We start from the raw sequence: 15,623 nt of genomic DNA, 5'->3' as shown, positions 1-15,623 counted from the left end.
TTTTTTTTTTCTTTAGAAGAATTGTAGCGCATCATTATTGGTATATTTTTGATATATTATGTCTATAATCATTGGCTAAACAAAAGTAATTTGGAAATTGCTTAAAATGTGCTTCAAAATAGATTTCTTCTGGAATCTGAACTAATTATAATTGATTTTTGGTAGTGGTGGTTGGCAAAATGTATAAATTCGTATAATTACAGGAGGATACCTTGTGAATTATTGAAGGGTGAAAGTATTTCTGTGTGCATTCATATATCTCCATGAGAATGTTTTTTCAGTCTCTTGTTTTCTTATGGCTGAAACGTCTATTGGCATAAGGTCTAAGTGATGAAAACCAACATGAACTGTTGAGGTTTTAATAATCACACCATGCCTCATGCGCAGGGTTACATCAGAGGTGCCTGCTTGGCCACAGTCTCTTCTAAGTGAAACTACCCGCAGGGTACGTTTTGTTCTGTAGAGTCCGTGTGTAGGCACAATGATCACAGCCCCTCTGAGGATGTCTGCATCCTCACCCTGGGAACCCGCAGATGTGCTGTGTGACCGGGCAAGGGGAGGATTAAGGCTGCTCGTCAGCTCACCTCACGAGAAGGAGGTTATCCTGGGCTGTCTGGTGGCCCCATGTAATCCCGGGGCTCTTTTAAGTGGGAGGAAGGAGTGTCAGAGTGATAGGATGTGAGAAGGATCCATCAACCGTTGCTGGTCCGAAGAAAGGAAAAGAGGCCACAAGCCAAGGAGTGCAGGTGGCCTCTGTACATTGCAAAAGGCTGGGAACTGGACCTTCCCCTGGGGCCTCCAAGGGAACAGAGCTCTGCCAGCGCCTGGATTTCAGCCCCGTGGTAACATTTCACACGTCTGATCTCCAGAGCTGTAAGATGGTAATTTTGTGTTGTTTTAATCCACTGAAGTTGTGAAAATTCGTTACGGCAGCAGTAGGAAACAGTGCACCACTGGAGCCGTGGTGACGCTCTGTACACACATCCTGCTCTAGCCTCGTGAGTGGACCAGGCATGGGTCCTGGCCTCAAGCACAGTCCAACCCCAGTCAGCCTGCTTCAGCCCTGATTCTCTGCTAGAATCACTGGGGGAGCTTGAACAGAAGATGCTAGGAATCACTGCAGGGATCGTGATTGGGGTGACCTATGAAGTCAGATGCTGCGTGTCTGGATCGAAAGGCCTGTCTGGGCCAGTCGTGTTCTGTCGGGAAGTTTGAACTAAGACGCAGCGCGTGTGCTCGTTTATCGTGGGATCTACCGCTGGGGTGTGGCCCAGGACCGAGAGGTCCCGGTGGCCATCGCAGGCCTGCGTGGTTATTGCGGGGGGTGGAGGGAGCCCGCAAGGAGCTAGAGGAAGCCAGTGGGCGAAGAAAGGCAGGAGGGCGCAGGGAGAGAAACAGGCGCTGGGCACGAGCGAGGCCCTGGGCCGGCGAGGCAGGAGGGTTGCACTGATGGCCCCACGCCCGGTCAAGGAGCCGCGTGGCCGGTTCACGGCAGACCCTCACAGGTGCCCAGGTGCCTCGTGCTCGCCGCCCAGGGAGGACGGGGGCGCGAGAGCCAAGAGTGCAACTTCAGGAAACGAGGATGGTTGTTAATTGGTGGTGGAGCAGCAAATTACTGATAACCAGTGATTTATTTATTCCTGTTTATTCACTCGGTGCTCCTCTAGGTGCAGCCTACAGCAAATAAAGTCAACTGGGTCCCTACTTAGAAGTTACAAAAGCGTATATAATTGACGTCAATATGGTCATACAGTAGGCAACATGCAATTATGACCTGCCATAAACTCTCGCACATGATGAGTGACGTCTACATTTTGGGTGAATCTTTAGTTTTTGTAGCTTTTCTTCCCACTGAGTGGAAATATAGGAGATGAGAAAAGGTATATGCAAAAAAATTTTTATGATCTAAAATTGTTAAGGAAAATAAGGATTTAAAAGAATGTTTATAAATCAATAAAGCAATGTTTTTTTCCTTTTTTTCCTGGACATAAATAGATTCCCTTTTTTAAATTTTTATTGGAGTATAGTTGCTTTACAATGCTGTGTTACTTTCTGCTGTACAGCAAAGTGAATCACCCATACATGCACATATATCCCCTCCTTGTGGATTTCCTTCCCATTTAGGTCACCACAGAGCACTGAGTAGAGTTTTTGTGTTGTTTTCTAATTTTCTAATCATTCATCAGTTATTTTTAAAGTGAAGTTTTAGGAAAGTATGAGTCTGTCATATTAAAATTCGTCTATTACTGAGGATGAATTTTCAAGATGAAGTCAAAACAGAGTCTATTTTTTTATTCCTTTGAGTTTCTGACCGTCCTTCAGTAGGATCCTGCCCACCCTGCCCCAGCGCCTCCACTCCCAGATTAAGACAGGTGATGTACAGTCATCTGAACTTCCTATAAGTGATACAGAGGGAGGCTAGACTTTGTCTACAAAGGCCATCTTGGGGGAATCCCAAGGGGAACTTTAGGGATTTGCCTTGATCCTAGAGTGGTCATACCTGCCTGAGCAGCAGACTTGTCCTCCTGCCGTAATCCAGAGTAACTAATTCTCTAGTGGGTCTAAGGAAGGAAGAACAGACCAAGGGGCCAGAAGGAGTTTCTTTGGTCTTTTCCAAAAAGGAAGACTAGCAATTGAGAGCCCGATTCACCAGATCGTTCTGATTCTCATCACATCTGTGGAGGAACAGTTCAGAGTCATGAGGGTTTAAATAACTTTACATCAAACAAGAGAACCTGGTCCTGGTACCAGATAGGCCTTTGAAGCCCCAGTGACTCTACGTAACTTTGGGGAAATCTTTAGGTTCTTACCAGTTACAGTGCTCCCACTACATCCAAACTAGACACTTGACTTTAAAGGGCCAGAAATTTTGTCAGAACTAGATATTTCCCAGGCTTTTCAGGGAATTGTTTCTTTTCAATGAAAAAATATTGCTTATTGGTATTGAGTATAAGAACAGTCATAGAAATGAGGAAGAGGAAATTTGTAACTTGAACAGCCTTATAATTAGAGAATAAGTATCAAAAGCTTTCAAAGCTTTGTCCAATAAAATAAAAAATTAGTGTTTTCAGATTTTTTTCCTTTGAGTGTTACTAACTTCTAATATGAGTGACGGTGTGGGGAGGGGAGTGGGAGGGAGAAGGAAAGCCACTTTTTAAAGTGGTTTTGGTTAATAGTGTGTTACTTGGCCTGTTGGCCATCTGTATGTCTTTTATGGAAAAATGTCTGTTCAGGTCTTCTGCCCATTTTTTGATTGGGTTGGTTGGTTGTTTTGATATTGAGTTGTGTGAGCTGTCTGTATATTTTGGATAATAATCCCTTGTCAGTCATATCATTTGTAAATATTTTCTCTCACTCCATAGATTGTCTCTTCATTTTGTCAGTGGTTTCTTTTGCTGTGCAAAAGCTTTTAAGTTTAATTAGGTCCCATTTGTTTATTTTTGCTTTTGCTTCTTTTGCCTTAGGAGACAGATGAAAAAAATGGCTGTGATTTATGTCAAAGAGTGTTCTGCCTATGTTCTCTTCTAGGAGTTTTATGGTTTCACATCTTACAATTAGGTCTTTAATCCATTTTGAGTTTATTTTTGTATATGGTGTGAGGAAATGTTCTAATCTCATTCTTTTACATGCAGCTGTCCAGTTTTCCCAGCACCACTTGTTGAAGAGACTGTCTTCTCTGCATTGTATATTCTTGCCTCCTTTGTTGTAGATTAACTGACCATAAGTGTGTAGGTTTATTTCTGAGCTGTTTATTCTGTTCCATTGATCTGTGTGTTTATTTTTGTGCTGGTACCAGGCAGTTTTGATTACTGTAGCTTTGTAGTATAGTCTGAAGTCTGGGAGGGTGATATATCCAGCTTTTCTAATTATTAGAGAAATGCAAATCAAAACAAGATATCACCTCACACTTATCAGAATGACCATCATCAAAAAGTCTGCAAATAACAAATGTCAGTGAGGATATGTACACTGTTGGTGGGAATGTATCAATAAATTGGTGAATTCACTATGGAAAACAGTATGGAGGTTCCTCAAAAAACTAAAAATAGAATTACCATATGACCCAGCACTTCCACTCCTGGGTTTATATCCAGAAAAAATGAAAACACTAACTTGAAAACATACATGCACCCCAGTGTTCATAGCAGCACTATTCACTACAGCCAAGACATGGAAGCAACCTAAATGTCCATTGACAGAGGAATGGATAAAGAAGATGTGGTACATATATACAGTAGAATATTACTCAGCCATAAAAAAGAATGAAATTCGGCCATTTGCAGCAATATGGATGGACCTAGAGAACATTATACTTAGTGAAATAATCAGTCAGAAAAAGATACTGTATATCACTTATATGTGGAATCGAAAAAATAAATGAATGTATCTAGCAAAACAGAGACTCACAGATATAGAAAACAAGCTAGTGGTTACCAGTGGGGTAACCACTGGGAGGGGCAAGATAGGGGTATGGGATTAAGAGATACATACTGCTAGGTATAAAATAGATAAGCAACAAGGATATATTGTACAGCACAGGGAATTACAGCCATTATCTTGTAATAACTTTTAATGGAGTATATAATCTGTAAAAATACTGAATCACTATACTGTATACCTGAAGCTAAAATAATATTGTAAATCAACTCTACTTCATTGAAAAAAAATTAGTGTGTCACTTGGTTTTCCAGTAATGGAATATTGATATTTTTTTCTTCAAATAATGACAGTTTAGTGTAGCAGTTAACATTAAATCAGGAGTGCTTTTTCATCGTTTTCCTTGATTAATTATCTGAGTGCTCTTGTTCTTATCAGCTAGTTGCTCAATTAAAATTACAGTGTCTTGGGCTTCCCTGGTGGCACAGTGGTTGAGAGTCTGCCTGCCGATGCAGGGGACACGGGTTCGTGCCCTGGTCCGGGAAGATCCCACATGCCGCGGAGCGGCTGTGCCCGTGAGCCATGGACGCTGAGCCTGCGCGTCGGAGCCTGTGCTCCGCAACGGGAGAGCCTACAGCAGTGAGAGGCCCGCGTACCGCAAAAAAAAAAAAAAATTACAGTGTCTTGCAATCAAATTCCTACTGATATTATAATGTAATTTTAATATAATTTGCTTTAAAAAGGAAATAGGGCGTTTGTACCAAGGATGACGCAAATCCACTTCAATACCTCCCAGGCTGGTTTCCACTTCTTTCACTTCGTTCTTGTGATTATAGCTGTCTTCCCTTTCCTTTCTTAAGAGTATGTCACAAGGAAAAGAGTTAGACCTTAGGTGCCTCCCCTGCCCCAAAGTTTTTGGTTATATTTGATGATACTAATAAGATCATATAGAGAACTTAGCACAGGACAACACAAAGGAAAAAAATTACAATTTTTTTATTAATCAGGAAATCATTGATAATGCTTTGTATATATCATTATAAAAATGATACCTCACACATATGGTTTTGTAGCCTATACTCACTTGTATATAGTAAACATCTTCGTTGAGTCTTCTAAGACACATTTTTAATAGCTAGAGGTTACTGTGTTATATTGATACAGTATCATTAACCATTATCTTGCTGTTGGACATAACTGTATGTTTCTTTGTCAGGGAGGCACTAGTCTTTTTTGGCACTTTTTTTTTTTTTTTTAAGATTTCTTACATCTTATAGGTCATCAAACTTCCTCACAAAGAGCTAGGATCGTTCTTACAAATGGTCTAAAATTTTGAGACTCCATTAATTTTAAATGTGAGTCTCTGAAAAAAGTTATTACAAAATCTATTTTCTATTAATTTCTATATTGAGTACTTGTATAAATGAGAAAGAAATTCTGTTTTCTTCTCAGATTTTAATTAGTGATTATTTTTTTTATTGCTACTCCTTATGGTATGTATTATGTCTCGTATCAAACCAAATGCCAAATCGTCATAAAAATGCTTCCTTGAGGGCTTGCAGTATAATACATCTGCTTTATGTAATTGGATCTGAAATTCAGGGTTGTATTAATTGATTATACCAAGTGCAGTTCTAGTCAGAATAGAGATTTAAGTATTTTGAAGGCATGCACTGAATAGATTTCTTGGATGGTCTTAGCCAAATGGGATTTTTGAAGTGAAAGGGAAGATGTAAACACAGTATATGCAAGAAATAGGTCATAAGTTCATTTCCATGCAGGTTAAGGCTGGGTTGAGGTACTTTAAGAGGAAACGTGTGAATGTAGTGGACAGAGCTGACTGGAAGAAACAGCACGAATTTTTTAAAGTTTACTGCTTCAATCTGAGATAAGTATTTGCATTACTTGTGGATAAAAATAGGAAGCCAGTGAAGAGAGGTAAGAGAAATGTGTACTTAGGAAAGTATAAGGCACAACTCCGTCAGCCGTAGAACTGGAGGTGAGTATAATGAGAGTCCCCCACAAAGGCAGGACTGTCGGGAATCCAAGCACTTACCGCCCCACCTGGAACATCGGAAACACTTCCTTCACAGAAGAAACGACGAGGGGGCCGTTTCTCACTTCTTGCCCTGGACAGGTTGCGACATAGCAGGATTTAAGTGTAGACTAATTGTCCAGAGCACAGGTGGAGAGCTAGCCACGTCCGAATGTTCAGTCAAGTCTGCCGTCAAACCTCTCTGCTTTTGTCATCGGTATTCTTTCCATTTCGTGAGTTCATAGGCTTATGGTAACGTGTCTTCAGTGACTTACAGGTGTCTTCCTGATGGTTGTGATTTACACTGTTATTATCATCTAAAAACTTTGAGGGAAGATTTTCAAGGATTTTAATGTTGTTTTCTAAAGTTGTCCTAACCATGATCACTCCCCTCTCAGGTCCACGATTGTGATTACCAGCGTCCTGAGTTGAGTCGTGTTCCTCCTCGACATAGCACCTTTCATAGGAGTAAATGTTGTCTACTTCATTCTTTTTTTTTTTTTTTTTAAAGAAGATGTTGGGGGTAGGAGTTCAATAATTTATTTATTTATTTTTGCTGTGTTGGGTCTTCGTTTCTGTGCAAGGGCTTTCTCTAGTTGTGGCAAGCGGGGACCACTCTTCATCGCGGTGTGTGGGCCTCTGACTATCGCGGCCTCTCTTGTTGCGGAGCACAGGCTCCAGACGCGCAGGCTCAGTAGTTGTGGCTCACGGGCCCAGTTGCTCTGCGGCATATTGGATCCTCCCAGACCAGGGCTCGAACCCGTGTCCCCTGCATTAGCAGGTGGACTCTCAACCACTGCGCCACCAGGGAAGCCCTGTCTACTTCATTCTTGACTAGTCTTTTACACACGTTGTCCAGCAAAAAATTAAAATAGGAGACACATGGGAAAGGAGAAAAGCATGACTCATAATTAAGAGAAAGAGAAGTTAGTAGCAACAGGATCCACAGATGACTCCAGCCCGGCGTTTCAGGAACTTAGAAGCCACTCCCACCTGCATAACAGGAAAAGAGCTCAACAAACCGAAATCCACCAGCTTCTCTTAGATCCTTCAGAGAACTGAGGTCACAGGACAAACCGCTGCCCCCAAATTTGGAAAGACAGACAGATTCTGAGAATCACAACTCACCAGGATACAGAAGTTTTGCACAACACTCCCCCCCAATCTGACCTGATGGAGCTTTACAGAACACTAAACGCCCACCTGTAGAATACACGTTCTTCTAATGTTCCGTCCACATGGAATGTTCCTCGAGGTGGGACATATGCTTAGCCAGAGAATAATACATTTGAAAGGACTGATACCATAAAGAGTGTGGTGTTAATGAGGAAATAATTACAATAACCTTTTTAGATACTTCTCACATATTGGAAAACCAAGCAATAGCTTCTAAATAACTCCTTGGGTCAAAGAAGAAATCAAAAAGGAAATTGCAAACTGTCTCTAACTGTGTGGGTAATGAACACACAGAATCCCCAGTGTATTTGTGGGATTAACGTAAAGAGGTGCTTAGGGGGAAATTTGTATCTTTAAATGCTTGTATCAGGAAAGAAGAGAGATGTCAAATCACGAGCGTTCCTCAGGTGAACGCTCGGTTGCCTGGCAGTCCTGCTGAAATTCCTTCGCCCGTTAGTTTTCCCCGCCCGGAGGTGCCTGTGTCACATCTTCTCTTTCCACCCCAAACTCTGAGCTGGTGGTTTGCTTATTTCCCTGGGAAAATAAGAGCATTCAGGGGAGAACCAAACAGCCCCCTCCTGCCAGGTCAGCCCTCCGACCTGCCTGTGCACCGGCGCCCTGCCCCCCCTGCTCTGCAGTGCTGACCCCAGGACTCACTCCAGGACTGGGTTACGCTCCGTCTTTCCCGTGTCCTCCACCCCACCCCCGTCCGCATCATTCCTACCGAATGTTAACACACTGAGAAATCACGCTCAGGTCATCCTCTCCCCGTCGCCCCATTTCTTGCTCCCTTCACAGCAAGCTTCCTTGAAAGAACCACTCCTGCCTTTACCCTCCCCCCGCTTGTCTCTTGTCCCCACTGAAGTTCTGTCGCATCTTTTCCTGAGACTGTGCTTGTCAGGGTCACCCACAGTGACACCCACGTTGCTAAGTCCCGTGCTCAGTCTCAGGCGTGTGGCCTGATGCCTGAGCACCGTTCGACCCCTGATAACTCCCTCCCCGTCCTGGAGGGCTTCCTTACCTGCCTCGGGCCAGCACCCTCAGGGTGTCTCTCGCCTCACGAGCCCTTCTGCATCGTTGGGCCCCAGGGTGTAGCCACAAGCCCTCCCCCGCTCCCGGTTCCCAGGCCACCTCACCCGCCGTGGCCCGAATACCACCTTCACGCTGACGGCTTCCAAACGTACGACCTCTCCCCAGACCTCAAACTTGTGTGTACAGCTGCTTCCGGAAGCATCTCACGTGCAACGTGATCAAACCGAAATAATGATTTTCTTCTCTCTTCCCCCCCATGTATCTTAGCAGGTGGGGGCTCTGCTCTTCCGGCTGCCGTGGTCTTTCCCTTCTCTCTTCCTGCATCTTCACAGTGTGTTCTGAATCCGCACACCTGCTCCTACCTCTGTTGCCGCAGTTCTGGTCCCAGCTGCCCCAGCCCTGCTGTACGGGGGCCCTGTGGGACCTGCCCGCCCCACTCTGGTCCCCCCACCGCAAGGGAAGGACATCCCTTTCTCCGTCCTCCTCCGCCACTCGCCCTCCTCCCTGAACGCTGTCCTCACCTGCAGCCTGTCTCTGCCTGGAAGGTGCCCCCTCACCTCCAGCCACCGTCCGCCCAAACGTCACCTCCTCAGAGAGGCCTTTTGTGACCACCTGAGTGTCACCCACTTCCTACCATATTCTCTTGCAGTTTTGTTTTCTTCATACCACTTGTCATGTGATGGATTGTGTGTTTATTTATGGTCTGTGTGGTATTGTCTGCATATAATAAGAGCTGTGTTCATTGCTGTATTTCTTCAAGTGACTAGCATAGTGCCTGGTACACAGTGGGTGTTTGATACATATTTGCTGAATAAGCTGAAAATGCATAACAATCAGCATCTGTTGTCTTAGTTCTTATAAAATGCTTAGAAAGGGTGTTGTAAACAAGTGTACGAAAAAGTTCACTGTGGTTAACTATGCATGACATTTTTTACTTTTTATTGTTCTCCGAGTTTTGCAAATTTTCTTCCATGAGCTTGTGTTGCTTTTATATACCCACAAAGACATTTAAGAGAATCAGGCTGTATGCTATGTTTTTGTTTTTGTTTTTGGTACGCGGGCCTCTCACCATTGTGGCCTCTCCCATTGCGGAGCACAGGCTCCGGACGCGAAGGCTCAGCAGCCATGGCTCACGAGCCCAGCTGCTCCGCGGCATGTGGGATCTTCCAGGACCGGGGCACGAACCCGTGTCCCCTGCATCGGCAGGCGGACTCTCAACCACTGTGCCACCAGGGAAGCCCTGTTTTGTTTGTTTGTTTGTTTGTTTAACTTTTATACATACATATAAATACAACAAAGACACAAGAAATGAGTGTTAGAAGTTGCTGTCTTAGATTGGACTTTGGGCCGTTTTTCCTATTGTTTACGTTTCCATATTTTCTACATTTCTTGTGAGCATGGATTACTTTCATAGTAGGAAAAAAGTGAAACTTTAAAAAGGAAAAAAAAATAACGTAGGGCCCAATAATTATGACATTATTTCATGGAATTCAGAAGCAGTTGGACTTTATTACAGACACAGTAATAAATTTATTTTTTGTTTTTGTTTTTGCGGTACGCGGGCCTCTCACTGTTGTGGCCTCTCCCGTTGCGGAGCACAGGCTCCGGACACGCAGGCTCAGCGGCCGTGGCTCACGGGCCCAGCCACTCCGCGGTATGTAGGATCTTCCCGGACCGGGGCATGAACCCGTGTCCCTGGCATCGGCAGGCAGACTCTCAACTACTGCGCCACCAGGGAAGCCCTATTTTTTAATTTTTAATTTTGAAATGATTTCAGACTTACAAAGAGGTCAAAAAGAGTGTGAAGAATTCTCAGACTTTCACCCACATATTATTTTACCTCATCTTTTCTTTTTCTCAGAAATTCCTCTCTTTTCCTCCTGCCCTGCTTTCTCCTCCTCTGTCCCCTCCTGTGTCTGTGTGTACATACATGCATACACATACATATGTAGTTCTTATATATACAAACATATATCTATTTCTATCTTTCTCCTTTAGTCTGGAGCAGTTCCTCAGTCTGTCTTGACTTTTATGACTTGACATCTTGACATTTTAAGGGGAACCAGCCATGGGTTATGGACCATTCCTTGGTCTGTCTTCTGATGCTCCCTCACGACTAGATTTAAGATGTTCTCAGGACTGTCACAGAGGGTTGACACCTCCTACTCAGGGCATTCTATCTGGAAGCTCACGTTACTGGCTTGTCCCCGTAACTGCCCCTGTGAACTCTGATTGCTTGGTTAACATTTTGTCTGTGGGTTCCTGTACTGTAAAGTTTTATCCCCTATGTAATTAATAAGTGTCTTGTGGGGAGGCACTTTGAGACTATGTTCTGTCCCAGTTCTACCCAGTAGTCTTAGCATCCACGGGTGGTCCTTGGCCAAAGCACTTATTATTGGGGGGTCACAGGATGGTGATTTTTGTCATTCCCTAATTTCTTCTGCGTTTATTAGTTGGAGTTCTGATGTAAGTGCTTTCACTTCTTTGCCTGTTATTCATTCATTCATTTATTTACAACAGTATGGACTCATGGACTCTTATTCCGTGGATTATAAGCCGTCATCTTGATTATTTGTCTTAGTACTCATATTTTCCCAGACTTGGCCAGTGGGACCCTTTCATGCTGGCTCCTGTGTCCTTTTGACATGTCCCCACCACCCTCTGAATACTTCTTTGCTTTTTTTGAAAAGCACACCAAGATATTCTAAGCGCATCTTGTACTTTTTCACTCTCATCCCTAGAATCAGTCATTTTTTCAAGGAGCCTCGTTCCTTTTAGTGGAAAATGGAAAGCCAAAATCGTGACGAACCCAAGATCAAGGTGCTAGGTGTACGGATTAAAATTTCTGAAGGACCTTATTATGACTGGTGCCTTGTTCCGCAGGAAGGACTCTCACAGACACACTGATTGTTCCCCGAAAATCCTAAATACAACAGAAAATCCGCACATAATTTTGATGCTTTGGCAGTTGGGAGGCGCACTTCGCGACCTGACACACTTGGACGTAAGCTCGTGGTGGTGCCAATAAATCTGTAAATGGATCCTTTGTCAGTAAAGAATGAATAAATGGTGCTTACCTCTGTGTGGTCTTTAATTCAATTCAGAATTATTTTAGTGTAGCTATTATTGGACTTGCCACTGGAAGAGTGAGTACAATTAAGCTTTTCGAATAAGTTGCAGTTTGCAAAACGGAATGCTGTAATTGCAACACTTTATTCTTGTTCATCGGAAAATATAGTTCTTCCATTTCCTTCTCTTCAGTCACTCGTCAGCTTTCAGCAGCTGGAAAGGATTAAGTATGCAAGCCTTTAATTTCTGTTTCTTTTTATAAATTGAGAACTTCCAATGGGAGTATAGTAGCAGTTGTATGTTCTTTTCAAGTAAGGTTAAGCATGGAAGGTAAAGGGCCCGTGTTATTGACCCTTTTCAACTTATTTAGCATCTAGCAGAGTGTGCTTCTCAGCAGTGCTTGCTGTGCTTTGAGAATGCTGATGTCTTCTGCAAGAGGTTGTGCTGTATATGCCTGTGTTCTTGCTGGTATATGCTGTCCCTATTAATTAGATTTCTGCAGAGTTGAAGGGAAAAGGGTTCTTCTGGAGTTGCACTGGAATTTTTTTTTTTTTTCTAACCATGAATGGGCAAGTAGAAAAACAAAAATCAGTTGGTTCCATTTTGACTATGTCTGGCATTCCAAATAAACAACTCCTAGACCTGGATCTAAAGCATTCGGAACACGGGCTCTGTCTACAGGTCATCCCGGTGAACAGGCAGGCATTTTCCCAAATGGGCTTCAGAAAACAGTATTTCTGAAAGGTGTTACTGGTGTTTCCAGGCCCAGTCAGTTTGAAAACAGGGTGTGCTAGGGGCTTCTGCAGAATCCTAACACACACGAGTGTATTAAAGATTTTAAGATGCCCTGAGGCATAGATACACGTTTAATCCTTCTAGTCCAGCATTTCCCAAACTTACATGAGCAGGGAGCCATTGTTGGCTGTGTCCTTGTTAACAAGAAAACACTGGTACAGGTTATGTGTTTTTATTCAAGAGATACTGAGCACAGGCTCAGCACAGACAGTGCAGAGAAGCAATGCAGATAAGGCATGGCTCACACCCTCAAAGAACTTCCGTCAATAAAGACAAGAATAGGGGCATGTGATGCGTCCTGTGACTGAGGCGTCCTTTGGGTACAGTAAGTCCCTGCCATGTGAACAAGTCCTGTTCTGAGAGTGCGTTCGTAAGTCCAATTTGTTCATAAGGCCAACAAAACCTAGGTACCCAGCTAACACAGTTGGCTATACAGTGCTGTACTGTAATAGGTTTATAATACTTTTCACACAAATAATACATAAAAAACAAACACAAACAACAAAACATTTTTAATCTTACAGTACAGCACCTTGAAAAGTACAGTAGGACCAGCCACATCATTGCTGCTTCTACACTTGCTTCTGGACATCCTGGGCTTGAAATAAAGGGACTGTACTGCTGTACTCCGTACAGTACCGCACAGTAAAGTACACAAAAGGACAACCACACGTAGAGGACGCACGCACGTGACCATGTACGCCAGACACGTGAACTAACTTACACGACTGGACCTGGGGACGCATGTTCGGGTCTTTGAAATTTCACAACTTGAAGGTTCATATGTAACAGACTTACTGTATTTGCGAACACAGAGAGGGGCCTCTGATCTCACAGACCCCAGTCTGCATCTGGAAGGATTGATTTTAAGTGTATGCATTTTTATTCGTTTATTCAAAACTCTTTTTGAGCACCTGTGATGAGCCAGGCATGCCCGAGACCTTGGCGACTGAAACAGCAGCACACAGACCGGGGAGAGACCTCCTCTCCGGATCGTATGTCCTAGTGGCAGGAGCCAGGCAGGAAACAGGATGAATAAGTACGGGTGTGTAACTTACTACGTGGTGGTAAGTGCTCGGGAGAAAAATACAGCCCGGCAGGGACGGGCTGCCTGTGTGTTTGTTTACGTCTGTGAGTGTGGGCGGGAGGCGATGGTCTTAGCTGTAGTTGCTGGAGAAGGCCTCCCTTAGAAGGTGACCTTGGGTCGAGCCCAGGCAGGAGGGACAGGAGATGTGAGCCTGGGAAGGAGCGGGCGTGGCCGGCGCAGCTGAGCGTCAGCAGGGGCCGGTGTGGTCCGCGTGGGGCGTGGGAGGGAGAGGAAAGCAGGGGATGGGCCAGCGAGGCAGATGAGCCGGACCACGTAGAACCTTCTGGGCCGTCACTGGCCTTCAGCGTCTTCTGAGCGAGGTGACAGTGCACGGGTTCGAACCTGAGGAGGGACTAACAGGGTCTGTGAGCAAGTGGGGCAGGTTTCGGCGTCCTTGCGTCCTTCTGGAGCCCAGAAAAGGGGCAGCGCTGAGGTGCACAGGGCCCCCCGTGTCCTGCTGAGAGCCTCAGGGGTGGCGTTGGGCCGCTGGGAGCCGTGCAGGATGGCGCAGTAGCAGCGTGCCGCAGGGATTTGAGGGCGGAAGGTCAGTCTGGGGGCAGAAAGACAAAGCTGTTGATGTAATTCGGGCGAGAAACAAGAAGGGCCAGAGCCGAGGGGCTGGGGGCGTAAGGGGCCGAGGTTTGGTGTCAGTGGCCGTGGAGGGAGGGAGCTGTCCCGGAGGACTGTGTTCTCGCTTGGGCTTCTTTCGGGGTGGTCACTGCCTTTCCACGTGGGGGTGCACGTTTGAGTTAAGGTGAACACGAGTTCCTGTGAGAACTTGTGCTGGCTTTGAGAGTCTTACAGGACATCCATGTGGAGATGCTTATGAGGTAATTAGATGCTCAAGTCTCGCTCAGGAAAGAGTTGACGAGGCAGCAAACAGACGTTAACTCTGGTGCCACGTCTAGCTGCAGTATTTAAAACATATGTAATTTGTGTGCAGGCTTTTTATTGAACAGACCCCTCACCAGAGAAGGTGTACGGATGGCAAACAGGCACATGAAAAGATGCTCCACATCATATGTCATCGGGGAGGTGCAAATTAAAACGAGATATCACTACACACCGATTAGAATGGCAGAAATGCAAAACACTGACACCACCAAGTGCCGGCAAGGGCGTGGAGCAACAGGAACTCTTGTTCATTGCCGGTGGGAGTGCAGCCACTTCGAAAGACTGTTTAGCTGTTTCTTAAAGACCTGAACATACTCGTACCGTAGAATCTAGTAGTCATGCTCCTTGGTATTTACCCGAGTCGAAAACTTAGATCCACACGGAAAGCCGCACCCAAATGCTTATTCATAATCACCAAACACTGGAAGCAGCCAGGATGTCCTTCAGGAGGTGAACGGGTAAATAAAACTGTGTTACTTTTAGACAGTGGGTTGTTATCCAGCGACAACAAGAAATGAGTTATCAGGCCATGAAAAGCACGGAGGAACCTTAAGTGCATATCACTAGGTGATAGAAGCCAGTCTGAAAAGCCTCCATACTATATGACTTCAATCCTATGACATTCTGGAAAAGGCGAAACTATGGAGACAGTAAAAGCAAGATCAGTGGTTGCCAAGATGGGGTGGGGTAAACAGCGGGAGCACAGAGGATTTTTAGGGCAGTGAAGCTACTCTGTATGGTAACTACAGTGGTGGATCCCCGTCATTATATATACATGTCAAAGTCCATAGGATGTCCTACACCAGAGTGAACCCTAAGGTAGACTGTGGACTTGGGGTGATAATGGCATGTCAGTGTGTGTTCATCAGTTATAACACACGTGCCATCTGGTGCAGGGTGCTGATAGCAGGGGAGGCTGTGTGTGTGTGGGGCAGGTGTTACGTGGGAACTCTCTGCTTTCCAGTTTTTCAGTGAACCTAAAACTGTCTAAAAAATGAAATCTAGTTAAAAAACAAATAGTGGTATCTCTGTCCGGGGAGAGAGGATGCAGGCATGCCTTGTACACTCAAGTAGGTAGTTATTAAATGCTTGTTGAGAGAATAAAGGAATAGCGGTCGGATTTGGAAATTCATCGTAAGATACTGATTCCTATCTTGC

The 15,623-nt window shown here is 44.6% G+C and overlaps 1 protein-coding gene across 4 annotated transcripts in view; it reads left to right on the top strand.

Moving 5' to 3' along the window:
* The window catches only part of WASF3 (WASP family member 3), a 90,545-nt gene that overhangs the window by 52,286 nt on the left and 22,636 nt on the right, over positions 1-15,623 (top strand). The window lies entirely within an intron of this gene.

This window comes from Orcinus orca, chromosome 18, assembly GCF_937001465.1.
Source record: "Orcinus orca chromosome 18, mOrcOrc1.1, whole genome shotgun sequence".
Lineage (NCBI taxonomy): Eukaryota > Metazoa > Chordata > Mammalia > Artiodactyla > Delphinidae > Orcinus > Orcinus orca.
The sequence above is the reverse complement of the archived record's forward strand: the minus strand, read 5'-3'. Positions and strand labels throughout refer to the sequence as shown.